Source organism: Vulpes vulpes, chromosome 6 (assembly GCF_048418805.1).
Source record: "Vulpes vulpes isolate BD-2025 chromosome 6, VulVul3, whole genome shotgun sequence".
NCBI lineage: Eukaryota > Metazoa > Chordata > Mammalia > Carnivora > Canidae > Vulpes > Vulpes vulpes.
In genome coordinates, this window is record NC_132785.1 from 5772807 (window position 1) to 5798399 (window position 25593).

The window sequence follows — 25593 nt, forward strand, 5'->3', positions numbered from 1 at the left end:
TAGTTCAATTTAATTCAGTTACTATAAAAAAAATACTTCATTTATTTTATTATTGATGCTCAAATTGTCCATATTTGGCCAATGGAAGCCTCCTGACCTTTATTCTTTATTCATATATATATGTATACATATGCTTATGTATATACTTATACATTTATATAAATATATAATATGCCTATATTTATTCATATATATATATATAATATCCTATCAATCTTTGAGCACTTCCCTATTTTCTGATCCAAGACCTACTAATTCTTCACCGAATCTTCTCTGCCCTAAGCAGGAAAACTCTAGTTGCTTCTAGTAGGAAATGGCACTAAGGAAATTGGATCTGAGTCCTTGTGCTCATTGCTACTGGGCTGTCATTCTAGGCCCTTACAGTGGACAGAGCATATATATTTTTTCATGGAGATGTAGATACAACACAGTAAATGCTATCCTCTTCACCCCAATATAGTTTTGAGTCATGAGTTCATGCCTCCAAGTCAAAATCCAACACCATAGGATTCATTCTAGCCTTCCTCTTTCTGTATTTATATCTTCTTCCCCCCTCAATGAAAACCCTAGTTCTCAACGGCATCAATATATTTGCTCATTTATTCTTCGATATACAGAAACTAGTTGAGACTCACATACCAGTACTACCACCAGCAACAAACATTTTAAGCTCCAGATTTCTTGGCAGGTCTTTGTATCTTTATAATACATCCTTCTAAATGCTGTGCAGGTAGAGAGAGTACTGCATTCAAAGTTTGCTTGAATTAATTGCTTTTTGATATGGTTATGTCCTCTATTTGATACATTGTTAAGTTTGTTATTTTTATTTGCATCAATTTGAGAGTTTGCTTTTTTTCATCTTTTTATTCAATTTCATTTTTTGGTTCAAAATAAAATCTTGCAAAGGTTGAACTCCCTCCTCATTCCTTGCACTCTGGCCTCACTCACCTCCTAGCAGTAACCACTTTCCTTAGTTTCTAGCTTATTCTTTCATCAACCCCATGTTAAAAATATGTATAACTGTATATAGATATAGTTGTTAGTTATCTATTGCTATATTACTAAGCTTAGTAGCTTAAAACGACAAACATGTATTAGCTCACAGTTTTGGTAGGTCAAAAACCCAGAGGGGCTCCGGTAGACACCTGTAGCTCCCAAGGCCTCCTGGGCCTCCCAAGAATGCAGTCGAGGTGGCACCCTCGACTGTGGGTGCAGGCACATCAGGGCTGGAGTCGGGGGAGAATCTGCTCCCAAGCGCACTCAGCCTGGCTGTTGGCAGGCTTTAGAAGATCCTCTTTCAAGCTCACTCACATGGCTATTGGCAGGCCTCAGGTCCTCCTCACTGGCCACTGGCCAGTGTATTCGATTCCTGGGACTGCCATAACAAATTACCACAAACTGGATGGCTTTGAAAAACAAGATTTCATTCTCTTGAAGTTCCGAAGGCCAGAAGTCCAAAATTGAGATGTCAGCAGGGCCATGTTCTCTCTGCAGGCTCTAAAAGAAAGTCCTTCCTTGTGTTTCTCCTAGCTTTGAGCCATTGCCAGCCACCCTTGGCATTCCCTGGCTTGCAACTGCATGACTTCAATTTCTGCCTCTGCCTCTACATGATGTTCTTCCCTTGGTGCATGTGTCTCTGTGTCCCCATTTCCTTCAGGGGAGCAGGATCTGCCCTGATCTAGTACGACCTCACCTTAATTTGAGTAGGTCTGTGAAGGCCCTATTTCCAATATGGTCATACTCATAGGTACCAGGTGAGCTAGAACTTCAACATGTCTTTCTGGTGGGCACAATTCAACCCACAAGAGTCAGAATTAGGTTTCTTGCATTGTGGCTCCTCCGTGTAACTACTCATAACATAGCAGCTTGCTTTGCCCTGGAGAGAGAGAGAGAGAGAGAGAGAGAGAGCGAGCTCAGGGAGAGACAGGGACGTTGATTCCAAGATGGAAGCCAATCATCCCTTCGTAACCTAATTTAACACTTCTGCTATATTCTATTGGCTGGAACCAGTTGATAAGTCCAGCCCAGACTCAAAGGAAAAGGATTATGTAAGCTTACATGTAAAAGGCAAGGATCATTGGGGCCCATCTCCAAGGCTGCCTGCCATAATATATGTTTTTCTTAACTTCCCCTTCTTTCTTACAGGAAAGGAAGCACACTTTATTCCACCTGGCTTTTTGCATGTGATAATGTATAACGCATCCTGGAAGTCATGCTAGAGCAGTCCACAGAGGCCTCTCTCATCGCTTCTCACTATAGCATAGTTCTTCATCATGTGCCTGGACCCAGCAGACGTATTCAGCTGCCTATGTGTGATGGGCAGGGTCCTAAGATGGGCCCCAGGATTCTTGGCCACTGGTGCACACATGCTTCTCCCAGCCATTCAATCAAACACTCATCTAGGTATGGCTGTGAAAGGATTTTGCATGCATGTAGTCAAGTCCCAAATCAGTTGATCCCCTGAGAGCGAGACTGTCCAGTGGGCTGACCTAATCACGCAGGCCCTTTAAAAGCAGAGTGTTTTCTAGCTGCCCTCAGAAGGGAAGTCAGAGCTTCAAATCACAAGAAGGATTGGATGTGCTGGTTTGATGGCAAAGAGGTGCAGGGAGCCTCGGGGAGCTGAGAGGGTCACCCAGCAAGGAAACGGGATCCTTGGTCCTGGCGCCATAAGAAACACCTTGATTCACCCTGAGCAGAGAACTCAGCCACGACGTCAGACTTCAATGGGCAGGGCTAGGAGCCAACAAGTCGATGTTGCTCTCAGCTAAATCTTGTGGTCATGGATTAGGCAGCAAGAGAAAACTAAAACACGGCATGCGGGTTGTTTGCAATACTTTGCCATGGCAAATAGTGGCATAGTGAATAAGCCTTTGCTTGTATTCCTTTTATTGGAGGAGAGACAGTTTTAGGGTAAACTCCCGGGAGAATCACTGGGTCAGAGAGTAAACACATTTGTAGAGAACCTGCAGCTGTTGATGCCAAGAGTCACGGCGGCGATCTTTACATTCATGGGTTTATTCAGACCAAAGAGGTGTCATTTCCATTCACAGATGAGGGACTGAGGTCCCTGGAGGTAAGTGGCCTATACCAGGACCCAGGATTACCCTCTCTCATTCCCCTCTCCTGCTTCTCCAGCAGCCTCGGCCGTGGGCTTACAAAGTGTTTTCTTTTCCCTCCAACTTGAACTCTAAATGAATCCTTCAAGTTTTGTCTACATGCTGTTTTGTTAATGATACAGTTTGGACGTGATTGGGGTATCCCCAGAATTGACCTAAAAACAAATGCAATCCCCAGTCTGGGGGTGGGGGAGTCATTGACCTGCTTCCTTTTCTAGGGCAGGGGACGAAATACATGATGTTTACTGCCCCCATGCTCATCTCACCAAGTGGACTTTCCGCTTTCCTATCCATCCTTTACACGCCCAAACCCCACTGTTCCCATGTCCTACCACCCTCTGCCAATATACGTATAATCCTTAGTAACACACACATAATATCTAGTAATTTATATTTAGTATTTAGTAATTCACAATTCCAACTGTTCAAGTATGAGGATCTCTTTGTAACATAAACTAAAATTTTAAAACCTTTGGAGTCCCTATAAAATCGATGGTGGTATTCTCAGCTCCCATTAAGAAAATGTGCACTGAACCTGAAGCCCCTCTGAATAGTCGTGGATCCCCCCAAAAGGCCTTCATCCACAGGTTGGAAATCACTGCCCTGGGGAACAGTAACTTGGTTACATCATCATAATTAGTTTAGGAACAAGTGCACGCCGCTGACAACACTGACCCCATCTTTGGCCTTCCATCTTGTTCGTCCCCGTGAGGACCTCCCTTGGGGCTTCATGTCCTTGGAGGATAATATATGCCCTGGCCCGGAATGTAGGAAGGCTTGTTCTGGTCTTCCCTAAGGTTGTTTAGATAACTAATGGAGATAATATAGTTCACCCCCCACCACCCCCCCATGCACAGGTCATACCATGAGGTCTGTTAAATGCTAATTATCAATTATGTGTATGCAGACCCTTTGACCCCATCACAGTGCCCTCTGTACCTCCCATCTCCCTATACAATCTGTAGACAAAGGTTGGTCTTAGTTGAGAATACCTGCATAGCGTCAGGATTGTCACCTGATTCTCCGGAATAAAACTCTCTACAAACTGTCTGGGGTCACCTGCTTTGTTAATTCAGTCTCAAAGTGCCTTCTCAATTTGGAAGATACTTTACTGTCCCTCCTCCACCTTCTAAAAACAAGAATAGCAAAAGAGCAGTAGGAAGCCTCAAAACAAAATCTACTAACTACTCAGCGTGGATCCCTGGCGGGCACGACCACTTTTCTTATAATTCTTTGCCTCCACTTCCCCTTACCAGCTCTCCGTGTATAGTTTTTATCTGACTACAATAAACACACCCGGAATGGCTGTGCGGAAATGAAGACCTAGGTTCCACTCGGTCCTGGCCACAACTTTATTAGCGCTCTGACCTCGATTAATGAATAATGTCTCGAAGTCTTCGCTTGCCAAATGGAAACAATACCTACCCTACAGGAGGTTAAATGAGGTGACGCTTGCACAAATACACTTTGTAAAAATGGAAGTCCTCTAAAAATACCTTCCAAGCTCATCGGGCTCTGTCGCTGATGAGCTTAAAACTCTTCATCGGCTCCCCAGAGTCTTCAGGGTTAAGGACAAGCCCTGAGTGTGGCACAGAAGCCCGTCACTGTGTGGTCCTCCCGGCTCCGCAGTCCAGGAATCTGGTTCCCCATCCTCCTCACTGATTCACTTATCTCTTAACAGGTCATCTTAAGGAGCTGGGCTTTTATCCTTATTTCCAGTTAGGTTTGCCGCCGTTCAGAGCAGTGAGATCCTCAGAGTCACAAGGCAGCACTCCATGAGTGGACTGTCGCAGTCCACATGACGAGCTGGGCAGGAGGGACCCTCACCCACATCGTGTCTCTCATCGCCTTGGCCATTGAGTCTGCGTCGTGTCCTAATGAGGAGCAAATGCTGTGAAATCAGCTAGAGTTTAGCAAATGTGTGTACAACTGCATTAAATTACAAGAACAACGCTGAGGGAGGCCTGGGGGGCTCAGGGGTTGAGCCTCTGCCTTTGGCTCAGGTCGTGACCCCAGGGTCCCAGGATCGAGTCCCGCATCGGGCTCCCTGCGTGGAGCCTGCTTCTCCCTCTGCCTGTGTCTCTGCCTCTCTCTCTCTCTCTGTGTCTCTCATAAATAAATACATAAAATATTTTTTAAAACAAAGAAGGAACAATGCTGATACATTGTTCTGTGGCCCTAGATCTTGACAGGAAAGAGTCTGTATGCTTGGTGCCAAGCAGCGAAAGGCCTGAATCAAACCACTTTTAGGGATAGTCTTCAGTGGCTTGGGAGGGTTGGGGTGGGGGTGGGGAAGAGAGGGCTGGGGGGGGGGGGGAAGGGCTGCAGGTTGCATCTGAGGCATCCAGCTACCTTCCCCTCCCCTTGCCAAAGAGGAGCAGCAATGAGCCATCGCTATCCTAACAGGAACGCCTGGCGAGGCGAGGATTCCCAGCTGGGATACGGGGAATGAGCCAGTAAAATCCTGTATCATTATATCTCACAGCAGCGGTTCTCAGCCAGATTTTGCCTCCTCAGGGGATGTTTGACAATGTCCGGAGGCATTTTTGGTTGTTACGACTGGACCGCGGCTACTGGCACCTGTCGGGGAGGGGCCACAGATCCCTGCCAAACATCCCGCGATGCCCCGAAAGGCCTCTCCCAACAAAGAATCCTCAAAATGGCAATGGTGCTGAGGTTTGAGACATTCTGTTTCGTGGGACTGTCACTTTGGGCATAGGTTTCTCTCGGTTACAGGCGCCTTTCTGAGCACACATCTTCTGGGGGGGCCAGGGAGTGTTTCTCTGAGACACCTGCACCTCCGCAAACGTGCCCAGTGCTCCCTGGCACTCCTGGGACCTTGTGCGAGCTAAACTCTTGCTCTTGCTAATTCTCTCTCATCGTTCAGGGCTCATTTTGGAGGTAATGTCCTCCAAGAAATCTCTCCTAATCCCTCCTTTATCCAAGAGTCCGCTGTGGTGGGCAGAACAATGACCCCCCAAAAGGCCTATGACTGTGTTAGGTTATAAGGGGGGGTGTAGATTGCCGGGGGAATTAAGGTTGCGAACCATACTAACCAGCTGACTTGTAGGGGGGCGGGTTACCTTGGATTATGCAGAAGGAAGGCCCAATGTAATCACTGGGCGCTGCTTCATGGAAAAGGGCGGCAGCAAATCATAGAAGGAGATAGGACTATGGAGACAGGCCAGGTGATTTGATGTAAGAACTCAGCCCTCGGGGGATCCCTGGGTGACTCAGCAGTTTAGCGCCTGCCTTCAGCCCAGGGCGTGATCCTGGAGACCCGGGATCGAGTCCCATGTCGGGCTCCCTGCAGGGGGCCTGCTTCTCCCTCTGCCTGTGTCTCTGCCTCTCTCTCTCTCTCTCTCTCTCTCAGGAATAAATAAATAAAATCTTAAAAAAAAAAAAAAAAAGAACTCAACCCTCCATTGTTGGCTTTGAAGGTGGAAGGAGCCAAAAGCCAAGGGAGGCCGGCAGCCTCCAGAAGCTGGGAAAGTCACAGAAACGGATTCTCTCCTAGAGCCTGCAGAAAGGAGCACAGCCCTGCCCAGCACCTTACTTTGGCACAGCGAGGCCAGGCTCAGGCTTCTGACCTCTAGAGCTACAAGCTAATAAATGTGTCCTGCTTTATGCCACCGAGGCCGTGGTCATTGGTTCTAGCAGTGACGGGATGCTAATGCGCCCTCCCCGGCCCCCGGCCATCCCACCCCCCTGTCCCCCCTAATTGGGTCTGCCCTGAACCTTCCCTCACCCAAGCCCCCCGTGCCCCCCTCGCAGCCCCACGCCTGGGCGCTCTGGGGCATGCTCCTGGGAACCTGACCTTCACTTCCCCTGGTCCCCCTGTCAACACTCAGGAACAGCTTGGGTTTGCGCGCACACACACACACACACACACACACCCCACAGTTATTTGGGGACCTGGCATCTCACTAGTGAGAACTGAAAAAGTTACATATCTTCTTTATAATTCTCAGTGTCCTTAAAGGTGAAATCAGTGTCATACTTTCTTCAGAGGGTGTTTGTAATAATTAAAGGAAATAAATGAAATAATGAATAGGGCACCCTGCATATAATAAGCCTCGCAACCGTCACTATCCTTATCATCATCATCGTGAGTGTTCTGAACATCATGAGTTCTGAACATCTCTCTCAGCTTATACCCAAAAGGCCCACTGCCTTTAGGTAAAACCAGTATTACTAGATAGTTAAGAATCTAAAAGTTAAGCTCTTACCATTTCTTGGTGGTTTGGTCCTGAGGCTTGTACCCAATACTTTTAATGAACTTTTATTAAATAATAATTTCAAATAGGAACATGGGAACATGGGGCGATGGGCTGGCTCAGTCAGAAGAGCCGGTGACTCTCAATCTCGGGGTCATTGGTTTAAGCCCTACATCGGCAACTAGAGATTACTTTTTAAAAAGTTAAAAATATGGCAGAAACAGAAACAAAAATGGCTAGTTAAAACTATGGGACACTAAGAAAACTAACTATTCAACAGGAAAAAAAAAAATCAAGCTGAGCTTTGACTGGAATTGTCTGCATTTTTTTTATAGCTATTCATTTGACAAAATATTTTACCTCTAATTTTCGGGATTGCCTTCATGTAGACACTGCCTAAGAAAACTATCAGACTTAAGCTTATTGGAAGCAAAAGAGAAAAGGCAAAGTACGATCTCCAGCAAATGGAGGAGCATGTGGGTGGCACAGTCGGTTAAGTATCCGACTCTTGGTTTCGGCTCAGGTCCTGATCTGAGTCATGATCTCAGGGTTAGGTGATCTCCGAGTCCTGAGATTGGGTCTCGCGTCAGGCCCTGGGCTCAGCGTGGGTTTCACTCTCCCTTTCCCTCTGCCTCTCCTCCCACTCTCTCTCTAAAATAAATAAATAAATCTTAATAAAAAAAAAAAAAAAAGAAAAACCTCCAACAGATGGAATAATGGCTTTTTCCATGAAAAAGAATTTGGGACAAGTGATCTGGGACATCTAATGCTGAGAGGCACAAGTATAAAAGGAACGAAACAGGTGGCTTCAGAGGGATAATTTTAGCCAGAGCACTCTGCAGCAGGCTTCTTCGGAGTGTAAGGGAGGTCAGCGCCCTGGCCTGTGGCTCTGGAAATGCACTAGAATGTTCAAGTACCTTCACAAAATTATCGGGGGGACAGCAAAGCCAGGACTGACACTGTTTTTACAGTTGAAAAGTCATACAACCCTACAAGGGCTGTGTTTTCCGTTCTTGGAACTTGCCCTCGGTGCAGACTGTCATGTTCAATTTTTGCCTCTGGTAGAGTGTCCATGAGCTTGGCACGAGGACTCTGAACACACCCATTATCATCCTGCTAATATTTGAAGGGTCAGGGCAGTAGATAGGCAAGGCCTGAGGCTGGCGATGTCCAAATCTGAGCAGACCTGACCAGACCATAGTCATTTATGTCCATAGCTTTCAAACTTTGTTAAACTATAACCTACATTGGGAAACACATTTTACTTCATGCCCCAGTACACACACATACACACCCGTGTGCGTGCGCACACACTCTACTGAAGCAAACATTCCAGGAGAAAATACCTACTATGAGCACAGTGACTCTGATATTCATTATTCTATTCTCTCTCACTTGATGTTCACACTGTTCATAGCCCCCTAAATTGAAAAACATCAGTTTAAAAAACACTGGTGTTAAAGGTCAAATCTGAGCATATTCCTTCCAAGCTAGTCTATAATTGGAGGGGCCTATGTGGCTCTTCCATTTATCCTTGTAGGGTTAGAGGGGATGGGTGGTCAAGAGAGAGGCAGACAATGCTCTCAGAGTCTCTGTCTTTTTTTTAAGATTTTATTTATTTATTCATGAGAGACACACACAGAGAGAGAGAGAGAGAGAGAGAGGCAGAGACACAGGCAGAGGGAGAAGCTCCCCTGCAGGGAGCCCCATGGGGGACTCGATCCCAGGACCCCAGGGTTACGACCTGAGCCGAAGTCAGACTCTCAACCACTGAGCCACCCAGGTGCCCAGAATCTCTGGTCTTATAAGATGACAATACCTGGTGCACCTGGTTGGCTCAGTTGCAAAAATGTTTGCCTTCAGCTCGAGTCATGATCTCAGGGTCCTGAGATGGAGCCCTGTGTCAGACTCCCTGCTCAGAGGGGAGCCTACTTCTCCCTCTTCTCCCCACTTGTGCTCTCTCTCTCTCTCTCTTGCTATCTCTGTCTCTTCTCTCTCTTAAATAAATGAATAAAAAAAAAAAAGAGAGACAGAGAAATGACAATACTTGCCCTGCCTCCTTCATGGGCCCATTATGAGGATCCAATGAGCTGATTCTGTGGCAGCGCCAAGGAAGGGGAGAGGGTTTTGCCATAAAACTTGCTGTTGAGGTTAGTAGTGGCCTGGCCCTCTGAGAATCCATCCTGAGGCCTTAATTTGGAAGATTCCTCCCCCAGAGAGTGAATGGGAGGAGGGATTCTATTTTCATGTCAGAACCAAACCACCCACGGCCTTGTACCTAACTCCGTTTGGTCATCATTTGTTTGCTCTTGTGTGAATTTAACTGCTATCTAAGGCACCATAAAATGATTAAACAATAAATCCTCAGCCAACAAACAGCTTCTCACTGTGTCTTCTGCAGTTAAGGGATATTTGGGAGGACAAGCAGGCTTCTGAGGACTGGGAGAGCTGCTGGTAACATAGGGCAGGAGGGTATCTTTTTCTTATGCGAAGTCTATAAAGAAGCGGAGGTCCATAAACAGATAGCTCCTGGGGTCAGTCCTTCTATCCAGCACCGAGGACCGGGTCATTCCCGACACTCACACACACTTGTTCAAAAATCTACCATCTGGGTCTGGACAGAGGTGATAGTTACACGGCATTGCAAACGTACTAAGTATACTTTAAAACGGTCGGTGTACTAATGCCCTAAATATAATTTCAAAAGACTCAGTTTTAGGTGAATTTTACCTCAATTTCTAAGAAACAAAAACAAAAGCAAAAAACAGCATATAGGAACACATACTGTCAGAACAATAAAAATGCAGGGGTTTTGTGTTTTTATTCCAGTTTTCGGACACTCGGGTAGAGCAGAAAACTTTTAGGGCTTTAACTTTGAGCAAATGAGAGACAACTCTTGATAAAGATGAAAACAGCTGCACCACCTCCCCCCAAAAAATGGCCAGTTTGACACAGCGCAGCAGAGAGCCTGAGGATCCAGACTGGACACTGTTTCATTACCTCCTCTGTCGCCTCAGGGAGCCTACCCCATCCACTCTCCCCTTCTTCTGTTCAAGAGTGACAAGAGTGGTAGTCCCTGACCCATCCCCCTGCTCACACACTCATTGGCCAAAGGAAGCCATTGCCAGGCCAGCCAGAGGGTGGGGTGGCTGTGAGCCAGCGCCCCGCCCCACAAGGGCACCTCCTCCAGGGGACAGTGCAGGTGGTCCAACAGATGCTCTCTCAGGACATTTGGTAGAAGCCACAAGGAGAAAGTCTGCTGGTAAAGGCAGGAGCAGAGGCTTAGAAACCAAATATTTGAGTCATGGGGTCTATAGGTGCCGATTCTGAAGAGCCACCTACCAGGTACTGTTGTCACAGTGTCGCCAGAGCTGCCGTTGAAGAAATGGAGCAATGACCACATCCAGATTGTCCCACCTAGCCTGACCACAGAGGTCTGACCATGTGGCCTGAGGTAACCTCCTGTCTCCTTTATTTCCCTACGTAGCCCTCACAATAGTAGAAGAACCAGAGCAGGTATCTGCATCCTGAAGCTGAGGAGAGTGTGACTCACACAGAAGTGTCGCAAAAGGAAGCAATTAAATGGACTCCGACCACTCCTTGCTTCCCTAAAGGAGGACTGGTAGCTACTCTTTTGTTACTGGTTGGGAGGCTTATTCCTCTTTCTCTTCTGCTTTGCAGCCTCCTCTACAGAAGCGGAGAAAGCCCAACACCTCTGGCCCAGTCCCTCTGTACCTGGGCACGATGACCATGTGACAAGTTCTGCCTAATGAGACATAGGTGGAACTCTTGGGGGGCACGAGGGGCCGGTCTGGGGAAAGCTTTTACTTCTATGTAAGAGGACCAGGTCTGGGAGCAGTGGCCCCCCGGCCCTGCCCCTTCCCACCCTCTTACCTATAGTAGAGATGCGGTGCCAGCGCTGTGTCAGCCCTCTTACCGTCCCAAAGTGACAAGCATGATGACAGAAGACCCCCATGCTAAGAAGGGCGGGGCCAAAAGACAAAGACAGAAAGGGTCCTCCAGACATTGTGGAGCTGAACCAGGGCCAGCAGCTTCCTGCCTCCAGACTTCTTGTTCCATGAAACAAAATACCGCTTTGACTGAGTATTGTCACGTGCAGTTTTCCTAACTGATAACACCGTACCTGTAATACAACAAAATAAGTCTTACAGATCCATGATCTCCTTAAGTACACTTTCTAGCGAGCCTCACCGTATTCATTCCACAGTTGAATCCTGTCATTCCAACTACTTCTCATAAGATCTCCAGTTTGGGGGGGGGGGCACCCCTGGGCAGCTCAGTTGGTTAAACGTCTGCTTTTGGCTCAGGTCATAATCACTGGGTCCTGGTATCCAGCCCGGCACTGGGCCCCCTGCTCAGTGGGGAGTCTGCTTCATCCTCCCCCTCTACTTCCTTGTGCTCTCTCTCTGTCAAATAAATAAAATCGTTTTTATTTCTTTATTTTAAAGATTTTGTTTATTTATTCATGAGAGAATAAATAAAATCTTGAAGTTTAAAAAAAATCACTTTGGGGCAGCCCCGGTGACTCAGCAGTTTAGCACCACCTTCAGCCCAGGGTGTGATCTTGGAGACCCGGGATCAAGTCCCACATCAGGCTCCCTGCATGGAGCCTGCTTCTCCCTCTGCCCGTGTCTCTGCCTCTCTTTCTCTCTGTGTCTCTCATGAATAAATAAGTACAATCTTTTTTTAAAAATCACTTTGGGTTTTGTTATGGAGAGAAAGAAGGGGACCCAACCTCCACACAGGTCAGCGCCTGGGCCCTTCAGCAGCACCTGCAAGAGGAGGATTCGTGTTTGAGCGTGCCTCCTCTCACACCCATGCTGCTGCTGAACATAGTTTCCTGCACGAAGGATGTGGAGACCTGAATGACATCCACTGAAGCAATACTTCATCACTGCTTCTGTGAAAGGGCCATGATAGAATGGCTGCAGCCCTCCATAAAATGATCAGGGGATGGTTCTTAGAAATATCCAGCCGTACACATATTAAACATCTGCCCCAAATGCTCAGTAAATTCCGGAGCGAGGGAGCCTGTGCTTAACTAGCTCACATGACGCGAGCTCTAAGTCGGACACTCCACCAATTCAGGCTCCCTAAACAAATTCCTTGGCAGAAGGAAGAACAAGGAGCAGCTGTATTTTTCAACCCCGGTGCTTGGGTTGGACCTGATTAGAATGTCGTATCAGGTTTCTTTTATCACCACTGCCCTTCTTGCAGGTCAAGGCCAGTTCTCACTTGAGGGCTTGAGTCACATGAGCACGCATTCCTCTTGGAGGGGATAAGTGCCAAGCTTGTTCAACCAACACCACAAAAGGGTTTTGAACTGACAGAGGTCTCTGTATGACCAGAAGCCCTGTCCTTAATTTGGATTTTCCAGCAGCCTGGGAAAAATTCTGCAGCCAGGGCCATAAAGACCCACATTGCCACCATCACCCTTTCCCCCACTTCCCCAAAAAGGGACATCTGGACTTTGGCTGGGGCATATTGATCTATTCCAGAGAATGCCCTCCACACTTTGACACGGCATCTCTCACAAATTAGGGGAAAAAAAAAAAAAGTCCTACATAAACAAACAGGATGACCTTTTCCCCAAATGCGTTTCCTTTAATCAGAGCTCACGGAAGAATTAAAACTAAGGATAATTTGACAAATGGGTTCACATGCGCTACTCCCTGTCCTCTTCCCATTCAGGCTATAAATTAAAAAAAAAAAAAATCTCGATGGCAATGGCCAGACGGTTTTTCCGGTTGTGACTCTATCTCACACACACACACACACACACACACACACACACACACACATAGGGGATGTGAGCGCTTAATATTAGGTAATATTTTTAAATTGAAGTGTAATTGACATGCAACATTATATTAGTTTCCGGGGAACAACCTCGTGGTTCTACATGTGTGTACACTGGGAAACGATCAACACAATAATGTCTAGTCACCACCTGTCCCCTTACGAAGTCCTCCAATTTTTTTTTTTTTTTTGACATTCGGTACATTATAATCAGCAAAGACAATCTGGGAATTGGCAAGCCCAGGCGGAGAGTCGCCTCCTGTCCTCCACCCTCTGCGGGAATGCCATGCCCATGGCCCCACGCTGGCCCCTCTTTACCTGCTCTCCATCCCTAACGACGACGCTTTGCCTAAAATCGAGCCGTAGCGGCCAACTCCCGGGGAGAACAGGAGCGAGGTAAGGTGTCCCACTGGTGTTCCTACCCACGGCCAGCCAGGGGGGGCTGGAAAGTCACTCTCCCAGGCAGGCCCATGGAATTGCTGCTTGCTAATTTTGTCTGACTGCAGTTTACAACCTTAACTTCCTTTGGAGATGCTTACTCACTTCATTTTCTGGTCCAGGAACCTGGGGTGGCATCTCCCGCCACTAGCGTGTATTCTGAGTTTTGAGTCTTGCTTCCACGTGTGTTTAGTAGAGAATGAAAGAGAACAAGAGAAAATATGCCTGGGAAAACCTGATAAAATCTGTGGAATGTGGTAGGTTGAATGGAAACACCCACATTTGATCACAAATCCCACCTGTGGAAAATAAATATTAAGGGGATCCCTGGTGGCTCAGCGGTTTAGTGCCTGCGTTTGGCCCAGGATGTGGTCCTGGAGACCCGGGATTGAGTCCTGCATCGGGCTCCCTGCATGGGGCCTGCTTCTCCCTCTGCCTGTGTCTCTGCCTCTCTCTCTCTGTGTCTCTCAATAAATAAATTAAAAAAAATTTTTTTTAAAAAGCATGAATTCCTTTGGGGATCCCTGGGTGGCTCAGCAGTTTGGGGCCTGCCTTTGGTCCAGGGCCCGATCCTGGAGACCCGGGATCGAGTCCCACATCAGGCTCCCTGGATGGGGCCTGCTTCTCCCTCTGCCTGTGTCTCTCTGCCTCTCTCTCTCTCTATGTCTGTCAGGAATAAATAAATAAATAAATAAATAAATAAATAAATAAATAAATAAATCTTAAAAAAAAAAAAAAAAGACCCGCTTCACCCATTTGCACATTACACATTCGAGCAGTTGAGAATCACTGATGAAGTGCCGTGCTGGGTACAAGGGGGGTGGGGGAAGTGCCTTCGCAGAGACTTATGGTCCGATGGGAGAGGATAAAAAGATAACCCAACAATTACATAATGGTCTGAGCAGACTTTTGGAAGGCTTCCTGGGGGCGATGACACTTGAGCTGAGCAAATCTTGAAGCAGGGGTACAGGTTCTCAGTCGAAGAGCTAAATTAAGCCGGCGACAGGGGGAGTGGGGAGAGGCCAGAGAGACAAGGACAGAGAACCCAGAGAACCTGACTCACCTGGCAAGTGGTTGAGGCAGGACCCGGGCTCCTGGCTGAGACCACAGGCCGTCTGGTGGTGCCACACACAGCACAGGGACCTTGGAAAGGGGGCGGGTTAGACACGAAGGTGCCGGCTCTGCGGGGGGCTGGTTGCAAGCTGGTTGCAAGGGTCCTGAGAGCCTGTGCTCTGTGGGTGCAGAGCCCCAGGCCCAGGGAGGAGCTGGAGATGAACGCAGCATCACTGAAGTCCCGCAAGCAGGAGGCCCGGCCACAGGTCTGGGTGAGGTCTGGGGGGGCAGACAGAGGGGCCAGCTTGGAGGCAGGAGCGGGAGGGCCCGAGAGGGGTGGTGGCTGACATGTCACTTGCCAAAGGGGACGAATGAGACACACATAGGGGTGCGGGATGCTCTGTTTTCTTCTTGGAAAGAAGCGCGGGACCAAAGGAGGCAGGACCTGAAGAGGAAGAGAAAGGCAAATCGTCGCGTTAGAGATGCAGGGAGGGTGAGGCCACCTAGAACGGTCGGGCACACCGGGGCACACCTGGCTTAGGAGCTGAACAGCATCACACTTCCACAAAAGGCGAAGAGTTGGTAGAGAGCTGGGCTGACTCCGTCACTAATAAGCCAGCTGATCTTATGCGTTCCAGCATCTTCTAGCAAAGAGGTGAAGCTGGGGTGCCCCTAGGTTTCCTTCCTCCCCGAGGACGGGCGCCCTTAACTCAAATGGTCCCGGCCCCGTCTCCGGGCCCTGCTCAGAGACCCCTCCTGAGCCCCGGGGAACAGAGTCATACAGGCTTGGGGCAGCAGGTGCAGAGAGTGTTCCCAGGGCCTTCCGGCCCTAGCGAGAGCTGGAGCTCCGGGCATCCTGGTCAGGACGGGAAGGCCAGCGCGCAGGGCCACCGCAGCTCGGAGCGTGACATGTCCCTGGCACAAGCCCCGTGCCTGTGGGGCTGCACAGCTGCAGAGGGGGCTTGTTCAAGCAGGGCCACATCTGTTCCCACAGTCCCCTTGGCTTTTTGTAACCGTGCGCCAAGCTTGTCCCAGACCTTTGACCCCCAGTGTCATGCCAGGATCCAGCACAACAGGGGCCTTTCCCGTCAGAAAGTGAAAGGGACAGGCCTCATTTTGGGAGAGCAAACAGCTGCTCTATCAGAAAGCAAGCCTTGGGGCACCTGGGTGGCTCAGTCGGTTGAGTGGCCAACTCTTGATTTCAGCTCAGGTCAAGATCTTGGGGTCGTGGGATCAAGCCCCATGTGGAGCTCCACGCCCAGCCGGGAGTCTGCGTGAGATTCTCTCCCTCTCCCTCCTCAAATAAGTAAATAAATCTTAAAAAAAATATTAAGCCTCTTAACAACTTCCTCTCAAGGCAGCTGTTGAAAGGATCCAGGTCCAGCTGATCACTCTGGAAGACGTACTTCCAACGATTTACTCACGGCCCCATAAATCTCTCCTGGATTTCAGCATCTTGGTCCAAACCATCGTGTTGTCTTTCCCCTCTTGAGTTAGAATTGAAAACCAGGTCCTCTAGGAAGCCTGACAAGTGACTTGCTCAGCGCTACATCCCAGCGGCGAGGACCACACACCGAATGACTCTTGACTTCATTAAAGGTTCTGCCGATGCTATTACTTCACTACTTAAGAGCATCAACAATCCACCTATCTTGCTATTTCTCCTGTATTGTGCGACTTTTCATAAGTTCGTAGCTCATCTCCCAAACCTAGTGTTAATATTGTGTCTTCGTGCTTCTCCTTAGCACCAGTGTGCACAGCATTTTGTACCTAGAGCTGCTCAGTAATAGTTTGAGAATCTAGATTTTTCGCCAAAGGGCTTCCTTCCCCTCAACTCCCTCTGGGCTCATCCTCACTCTGCACCTGTTTATCCTCTGACTTTAGACACTGCCCTCTAGTACAATTTCTCCTCTCCAGAAAAAAACCAGAACAGTCAAGAGAAAACAGCAAGACTCATGGAAGGCAATTAAATGGAGTTAAGGTCCCTGGGAAAACATTCTGTATGGCTGAAGAAAACATGCTGAGAGTAATTCTTCCAAGCCAAAAAAAAAGTCCTGAGGCCAAATTACTGCTTTGTACTATGAACTGAATCATGAGGCTCTATTAACAGGGAGGTGACCTTGACATAGGACATAGTTAGAGCTGACAAAGGCAGTAACAGGCAAAAGCTGCAGCGGGATCCATCTAACCAAGCTATTCTTTTAAAGACTCGCAGGGAATTACCAGAAAACAAAGTTAAGACCAAGAATACAAACACGACACCAAGTCAAGATAGTACTTGGAGGCGGACTTTACGGGACAGCTTTGGCTGACAGCACTTACCACCCTGCATCTTATGTGTGACCTTTATCAGATCCCGCAGAACTCACCTGGGTAAGAGTCTCGGCCGGTCTGGGCTGCTGTCACAAAATGCCAGAGACGGGGTGGCTTACAAGAGAACTCCATTTCTCACAGCTCCGGGGGCTGGAAGGCCAAGATCAGGGAGCTGGCGAAGCCGTCTTCTTGCTGAGTCTTCACATGGCTGAAAGAGGGCAAGAGAGCTCTGCGGGGTCCCTTTTTTAAGGACACTAATCTTAGTCATGAGGCCTCCATCCTCACGCCCTGGTGGCCCCGCGAGGGCCTGCGCAGGTGACCTCATCTATCCTCCCTGTCCCAGTCACTAGGGCTTTCAAAACAGAAAGCCTGCCCATCTCCATCTCCTTCGTGGTTCTCTGCCGCCTTCAGAACAAAACCCAAATGCCTGGGTATGGCACCCAAAGCCCTTCTTGATCCGGCTCTTAGCTTCAGCCCCTCTGACATGCTGAGCTTGGGCTCTGGTAAAGGACAAGAGGTTTGCCCACCGTCCAGTACTCGTGCCTCCCCGTCTGTGTGCTCAGTGCCCCTTCTGCTTATTTGCAAAGACCGCCCCAAACGTTCCCCTCTCAACACCCAGTTCCCTCGCAAGATGCCCTTGCTACTCTCTCATCAAGAGATGGCATCTCTTTCCACAACCACTGAAGCTGATCTGGCCTGTGACTCGCTTTGACCGTTAGAATGTTCTGGAAGTACATACTCTGTGGTTTCTGAGCCTGAACCTCAAGAGGCCTCCAGCTTGTGTTCACTCTCTTGAATCCTTACCCAACCAGTGAACTTCATTTTTGGTTGTAAATGAAACACCACAATCTGAAGCTTTAGAGTATGATTTCTCAAGCCACTTCTGAGGAACTGGATCAAACAAACTAGAAGTTTAGGGCATTAACCCCCGACCCTGGATGAACCTCGACCAGTTGGAAATGAGAAACAGGAAGGAACCAGACAGGTGCATCCTCTCTCCTTTCCCTCTCCGTGGCCTACGCTGGGGTATGGCCCCTCTTGCAACCCTCTACACGAGCAGATGTGCCATTGAGCAGTGTCTTCACAGCTCACTGCAGTAACGTCTCTCAGAGCAAATCCGTGCATCTTTCTTTGCTTCCTGTCTCTTTTGGTTCACCTACCTTGCCCCAGGCTTGCACACCTAAAGAAAGGGTGAGCATCCTAACCTGTGTCTCAGGTTCTGTTTTCTAGAAGGTAAGGCGTAGGCAGCGGTCAATGTACACATGTCACAGCTAGGAGGTCCGTTCCTAATTCAGATGCTCTGGGCATGAGGTCAAGAAATCCCAGAAAGCATAGGCAACAGTTTTCTGTTGCTGCTGTAACAACTCATCACCAGCTTAGTGGCTTAGAGTGACACAAAATTCTTCTCTGAATGTTCCTCAGGTCATAAGACTGAAATCAGTGTCACTGAGCTGAAATCGAGTTGTTTGTGGGGCTGGTTCCTTTTGGAGGCTCTGAGAGCTGAATCTGCTCCCCTGCCTCTTTCAGCTTCTATTGGTGGCCTCTGTTCTTTGGCCTATGACCCCTCCTTCATCTTTGAAACCCCTCACTCCATCTCTGCTTCCACGATCATATCGCCTTCAAATCTCCCTTGGCCTCACTCTTACAAGGGCCCCGTGATTGAGGGCGCATCCAGATAACCCGGGATATCTGGGTATCAAAAGTCTCTTTTCTGCCATCTGTGTTCACATCACAAGTTCTGGGGATTGGGACCTGGATATCTGTGGGGCCACTATTCAGCCTCGCACAGTACATAGACCTCACTGCCCCCATATATACACCCCCGAGTATGACAAAGCACTTGCCTCCCGGAGTCCTCAGGCAAGTGTCTACTGACGTATCAGGCCCCCAGGTTTTAAATGAAAGGCCAGGTTTATAACATAATTCATCATTAATCTGGACAGATACTCTATCCCTTTCTCTCGCAGCTTAAATAAATGATGCCTTGGAGAGTTTAATTGCGTTTGGTTGTCACAACGTGAAACAGACACTTGGCAATTACCTAAATAATCTGGCCAATTTGCATGTCAGATGCCCCTTAATTGTATCTGAATAGGTAGGTGTTCAATCTCTACTTCCCTGTGTGCTGGCTAGACCCAACTCGTTCAGGAGCAATAACTTCTCATGGTTTCTAATGAGAAATTGGAACTTATTACATCAAGTGACATCACATTTAGTCTCTTTCATGGCCTGTTTCTATGACTTATAGGAAATCCACTAGGCACCAAGACAAGAAATGGATGTAGGTGAGTAGATCACCCAATTGTCCAGGTCTCATTTCCTTAATGTTTTATACCCCTAAAACCCTCTCCTTGGTTTAAACCAATTTATATTTTATATATATTTGTATTCATTTATTTATATACATATAAATATATCTTTATGTATATTTATATATTTATATTTTATATATATTTAAATGTGTAGAATGGGAAAAAATTGTGATGACAGCCTGTTTTAAGGCATTCATTCGGCTGTGTTTTTAAAAACTATATTTTTTCAAACAGATGATGTGTTTGTCCATTCTGTCAATAAATACTAATTTCATTGATATGCTAATGCTTGCAGCAAGGAGCAAATCAAAGTCCCTACCCCATAGGCCTTACACTATGTTTAGGGGGGACAGATAATAAACACACAGACAAGTACACAGTATCAGGTGAGACATCTTATAAAGAAAAATAAAGCAGGGCAAAGAGAAAGAGAGTGTTGGCATCATGTCAAATGAAGTGGCCATGTCTGAGAGGAGACAATGAAATGAGGCCATAAGCTTGCACACGTCTGGCATAAAAGCAGAAGGAACAATCCATGTAAGAATTTGAGACATGGACAGCAGGAAAAGCAGTGGTCCCGAGGTCAGTGTGACTGGCTTGTTTGAGGACCAGCATGGGCTCTGGGGTGGCTGGAAATGGAGTGATGGTAGATGTTTGAAGGGTTGTGTCCCCTAAATTCATACAATGAAACCTCATCCCCAAGATGATGGTAGTATGAAGTAGGGCCTTTGGGAGGCTCTATGAATGGGACAAGAAAAGAAACCCCAGACTAATGCAACATTGTGTGTCAAGTATACTCAGAAAAATTTAATGGAAAATAAAAAAGGAAACACCAGAAAGCCCCCTTGCTCCTTCTGCTACGTTAAGACATAGTGAGAAGACATCTATGAACCAGGAAGTGGGCTCTCCTTTAAACACTAGGGCTTAGCTTAGACTTTCCAGCCTCCAGAATCATGAAAAATAAGTTTCTGTTGTCTACAGGCCACCCAGTCTGTGCTCTTCTACATAGCAGCTCAGGGGAACTAAGACTGGAGACAAGATCCAATAGCTAAGCCAGGGGAAGCACAGGGAGGCACTCTCACCCCTAGCCTAATACCATCCCATGCCCTCTGGTTTTCAATTCTTTTACTTTCTTAAGATTTCCTTGATCGCACTCCATGGGTTCAACAGCAGTGTAAGACCCATAGTTGGGCACTGGTCAACCATGTATAGGAACATGGGTAGGGACCATGGTTGGTCACTGGTCACCATCTGGCTCCTATAAGCTTTGGACCTATCTTCACCACATGTCTCACTGCCTTGTTACTGCGGTGCCCTGCAGTTATGTGCATGTGCGCCAGCTGGCCGGGACTCTGCTCAGCTGGCCGGGACTGGGGGCTCCTTCGGGCAGGGCCACGTCTGCTAAGGTGCACCTCCTCCCCATCCAGGACCAGGCCTGCCCATGTTAAGCCTCCATAAAATTGGCCACCTAAAAGGTGAAAGAGGCTGCTCAGTTTCTCCAAGTTGTGTGTCATCATGAACCAAATGGCAACTCAGAGACAGAGTGTTCACTGTCTCAATTGGTACTGTGGCCTGAGGGCAATGCAGGGCACACTTTTCCCATCAGGTCCTTGACTGGAGAGGGAGAAGAGGGTGCACAAGGGGCCTCTTCAAAAGGTGCTTCCAGCAGCCTCCACCCAGGGTAGGCTGGGAAAGTCCGGTCCACCAGGGAGGTCCAGCGTGATGGTTAATTTTGTGGGTCAGTCTGACTGAGCTAAGGGATACCCACACAGCTGGTAGGACGTTATGCCTGGGCGTCTCTGGAAGGCGTTTCTGGAAGAGATGATACTTGAATCAGTCTGCTTGGTAAATAAGTTCACCCTCACCAACGCAGGTGGACATCATCTAACTCAGGGCCTGAATAGAGCAAAAAGGCAGAGGAAGACTGAATCTGCCCTCTTTTTTGAGCTGAGACATCCACCCTCTCCTGCTCTCAGACATTGGTGTTCCTGGTTCTCTGGCCTTCCGGCTGGGACTGAATTACACCAGCTTTCCTGGTTCTCCAGCTTATAGAAGACAGACCATAGAACTCCTCGCCCTCCTTAATCACATGAGCCAATTCCTATAATAAACCTCCATTTTATATATATCTATATATATATCCTATCGGTTCTGCTTCTCTGGAGAACCCTGACTAATGCATCCATATATGACTACTTCTACCTTGATCTTCTAGACAGCTTTCCATCTGACTGCCTCTAATCTAATAGGCTTCTAGGCTCCTCTCTGGCCTTTTGGTCTTTGGATGGGAAATTATATCCTCGATCCTAAATTACTACTTTCAGAGACTAATAACCAGAATTAAGTGTCACACACATGTCTGGCTACAGAAAACATCAGAATTCTCTTTGGATCCTATAAAGGGCTGAACTCAAGTTGGGTTTTTACTTTATTAGAAAACCATGACTGAATAATGTAGCTTTTGTATATTCATGCCAAAAGGGTGGGGGTGATTTGAACTGAATTTATGAGCCTTTTTTTTAGAGGGAGAACTTTTTTTTTAATTTTTTAAAGATGTTTATTTATTTATTCATGAGAGACACAGAGAGAGAGGCAGAGACACAGGCAGAGGGAGAAGCAGGCTCCATGCAGGGAGCCCGATACAGAACTCAATCCCAGGACCCCGGGATCACGCCCCAAGCTGAAGTCAGACGCTCAACCACTGAGCTCCCCAGGTTCCTCTGAATTTCTGAGCTTTATTTATCACTTTTAAATTTACCTCACATTGCACATCGAATCAGGAGGAACATTCTATCAAATCTATTTGCATTACTATTTCAGATGGTAATATTCAACTGTGAGTCTCCAAACATAAGAAGATTACAACTCAAGTTTAGCTTTGACAGAAGTGAAAGGGAGGTCCCATACCACGAGCATCACCCCCATCTCCTCCCTCCTGGGCACACGTGGTTCGGTCAGGTCCAATCTCCCTGAGTCGGCAGGTGCCAGAGCTGTCTTCGGATCATTGCTTCTCTGTGACAGTCTCTGCTGGCCCGCAGCCTTCCTTTCAGATGGATTATTGACCACTGTGGTGGGGGACAGTCTGGGCCCAGTGGGAACTCCATGGCTGTGGGGCCCCCAAGCCCAGAGAGAGCTGAGCTTCAGGCACAGGGGTTGGATTTCTCAGCTGCCACAAGTTAAAAAGCATCACTTCTATTTTTGTTTGGTATTTTTGTGAAACTGGATTTGTGACAATGGGTGATAAAAACAAGCAAAATAACTGAGCAATTAATCACTCATAGTGATTGTCATATAGACTCCCAAATTGACCAGTGTGCATTAAGCCTGTGCTTTTCAGTAGTGAAATCGTTTTTGTTGTTCTCATTGGCGTGTGTGTGTGTGTGTGTGTGTGTGTGAGAGAGAGAGAGAGAGAGAGAATAAAGCAGTCATTTTTCACCTCCCTGGGCCAATTTCCACCCCAGGCCTTGGGACAAATTTCCAGGAAGTGGGCTGGGGATCCAGGACCCAGGGATCAAGATATGAACAACATAGCTACAATCTCACTCAAAATTGCATCTTCCAGCTGACACCCAACCAAGGTCTGTTCTGTACCAGGGCACCCAGGTCTCTACCCTGTGGGTGAGCATCCTGCCCATGCAGCAGACTGCTGAGAATGCTTCCCCTCACCCACACACTCGCCATGCTGGGTGCTCTTCATGCCTTCCTGGGGATCCAAGCTCCTGTCTGGCATCACCTTCCTTCAGCCTGAAGAACTTCCGTGAGCACCTCTTGGAGCGCAGGCCTGCCAGTGACAGATACTATTTTCTTTTCTCTGAAAATGTCTTTATTCCACTTTTATTCTGGAATGCTAGTTTCTCTGGATATAAAATCCTGGGTTGACGAGGGTTTTTTTTTTTCTTTCTCCCCCCCCCCCACCCCCTTTCAGTACTTGAAAGATGTTCTACTGTTTCCTGGTCTCCATTGTTTCAATGAGAAGTCAGAGAACTTTTGAATCATTGTTTTCCTGTATATAAAGAGTGACATTTTGCTCTGGCTGCTTTCTGATTTTTTTGTCTTTGGTGCTTCACAGTTTGACTATCATGTGCCTGGGCATGGTTTACTTTATATTCATTTTGTTTCATTGATCTTCTGGTATCTATAAGCGGCTTTCACCAAATGTGGGGAAATTTAGCCATGATTATTTTTAAAGATTTTATTGATTTATTCTTGAGAGACACATAGAGGCAGAAACAGAGGCAGAGAGAGAAGCAGGCTCTCTGCCAGAAGCCTGATGTGGGACTCAATCCTGAGACTCTGGGGTCACGCCCTGAGCCAAAGGCAGACGCTCAACCACTGAGGCACCCAGGCGTCCCCTCTGTCTGCTTTCGACCACATTCCGCACCTCAGGCAGTTTTCCTGGCCCCAGGGTTCACAGTGTTAGTCTATGGGAGGGACAGTCCTTGGCTACTCCCAGAAGTGGACCTCTGTTCAGGATGCTGACAGGAAATCATCTGACAGCCCAGCTCACTCCCCCTCTTGCCCTTCTGACCTCCCAGGAAGTTCACCGGGTCAGTGTGAAAACAGAACTCCTCTACCTGAAAAGTCCTAGTGCCAGCAGTGGTACAGAACAGGATTCCTTCTGTTATTCTCATGTAAACATGATTTTTAAAATTAATCAGTTTCTAAAATAACCTGGTCCTGAATTCATCCATTCTAAATCAAAAGGATTATGAGTCCAGAGGAATAAATACTGAGTGAAAAGGCCTGGGTAAGGCCCAGATCTCTTTTACACCCCAGCTGTGTGACCCCAACAGGTGACTTGCCCTCTCCAACCAGCTACATACCAGGAGACCATTGCACCCCTTTGCCCCCTCACCGCCTCACAGGCTGATCATGAAGATCAAATGATGCAACACACAGAAACGTTATTATAGACTATAGCTGACATGAATATTCTACTGTGACTCCCTGAAGTCCCAAAACTAACTTCTAATCCCTGGGCCATGGCATATAGAAGGGCTTGTGTAAATGTGTGAACAAAGGGTATAGATAGGATCCCATTCTTCCACAGGCAGTGCCTAAGGGGCAATGGGGTGGGGGTGGGGATTACCCTTCAACTAAGTCCCAAAGAGAGGAGGGCCAGCTTTTCTTTTCTTGAAAATGCAAAGCTGAAGTCATTTATTTGCAAACTCCAGAATAGATGCAACCTTAATTGCCCAGTGTTACTAGATATGCTGCGACCAGCTCCTTGGGAAGCCTTGGAGGGGAAGCAGAAGCCCAGAGACCACTGACCAGGAAACTAGATGGTATCACTTAATAAATAGGAAGGAGAGGGATGCCTGGGTGGCTCAGTGGTTGAGCGTCTCCCTTCAGCTCAGGGCGTGGTCCTGGGATCAATCCTGCTTCGGGGTCCCTGCATGGAGCCTGCTTCTCCCTCTGCCTGTGTCTCTGCCTCTGTGTGTCTCTCATGAATGAATAAATAAAATATTTTTTAAAAATAGGGAGGATGGGCAGCCCCGGTGGCTCAGTGGTTTAGTGCCACCTTCATCCAGGGGTGTGATCCTGGAGACCTGGGATCGAGTCCCACATTGGGCTCCCTGCTTGGAGCCTGCTTCTCTCTCTGACTGTGTCTCTGCCTCTCTCTCTCTGTGTGTGTCTCTCATGAATAAATAAAATAAAATCTTTAATAAAATAAAATAAATAAAAATAGGGAGGAGAAAGGGACCCTGATTACACTGAGAGCCTTTCACACGAAAGGAAACTGGTTTTTAATTTTGATCGGAGGAGGGACCTGAGAATTAGGGATGACACTGGAGCCCCACTGTGAGCCCAGCACGAGCTAGGAGAGGCTGCTGGGAGACACCTGGGGAAGCAGCGTTGGTTGGCCCGGGGGAAGGAGAGTCGCAGCTGTAAGTAAAGGCACAAATGCAGGAAAAGGGGAAGCATGGTTTGGAAGAAAATGAGACCGAAGCCACCATTCAGTCTCCCTGGGCTCAGTGCCTTGTGTCTGAAATGAGTGAAATATACCCACTTCTTAGAGTCGTGCAACTATTTTCCAAAAGTCTTCCAAAGTCCCCCCTGCATGCATGACATTTTGCCCAAGAGAAGGGAAAAGTGGATACAGGGTTGAAGGAAGTCACAGAGTAGGAGCTGGGCAGCTCCCGAACGGCCTTCCCCACCTTCTCCGGATGCATCCCTCCCAGCTGTGGCCACCTTTGTCCCTGCTCACCTTGCCTCCTTCCGGGTCTTTGAACGCACTGAGCTCCCGCGCCTTGCTCCCTGGTGGGCTCTTTCTCACTATCCAGGTCTCTGCTTGAACTTCACCTCCTGGGAGAGGCCTCTCTG

At 47.7% G+C, this 25593-nt stretch overlaps 1 protein-coding gene across 1 annotated transcript in view; it reads right to left on the reverse strand.

The window, feature by feature from the left end:
• The window catches only part of SLC25A30 (solute carrier family 25 member 30), a 39065-nt gene extending 23484 nt beyond the window's left edge, over positions 1–15581 (reverse strand). Inside the window, exons 1-5 of the mRNA XM_026017224.2 lie at positions 15427–15581; positions 14655–15089; positions 11228–11477; positions 4613–4990; positions 1104–1876 (exon numbers count right to left, since the gene is read on the reverse strand). The gene's annotated coding sequence lies outside the window, so the exon portion shown is untranslated. The remainder of the gene's footprint in view (positions 1–1103; positions 1877–4612; positions 4991–11227; positions 11478–14654; positions 15090–15426) is intronic.
• Positions 15582–25593: the final 10012 nt, after the last annotated feature.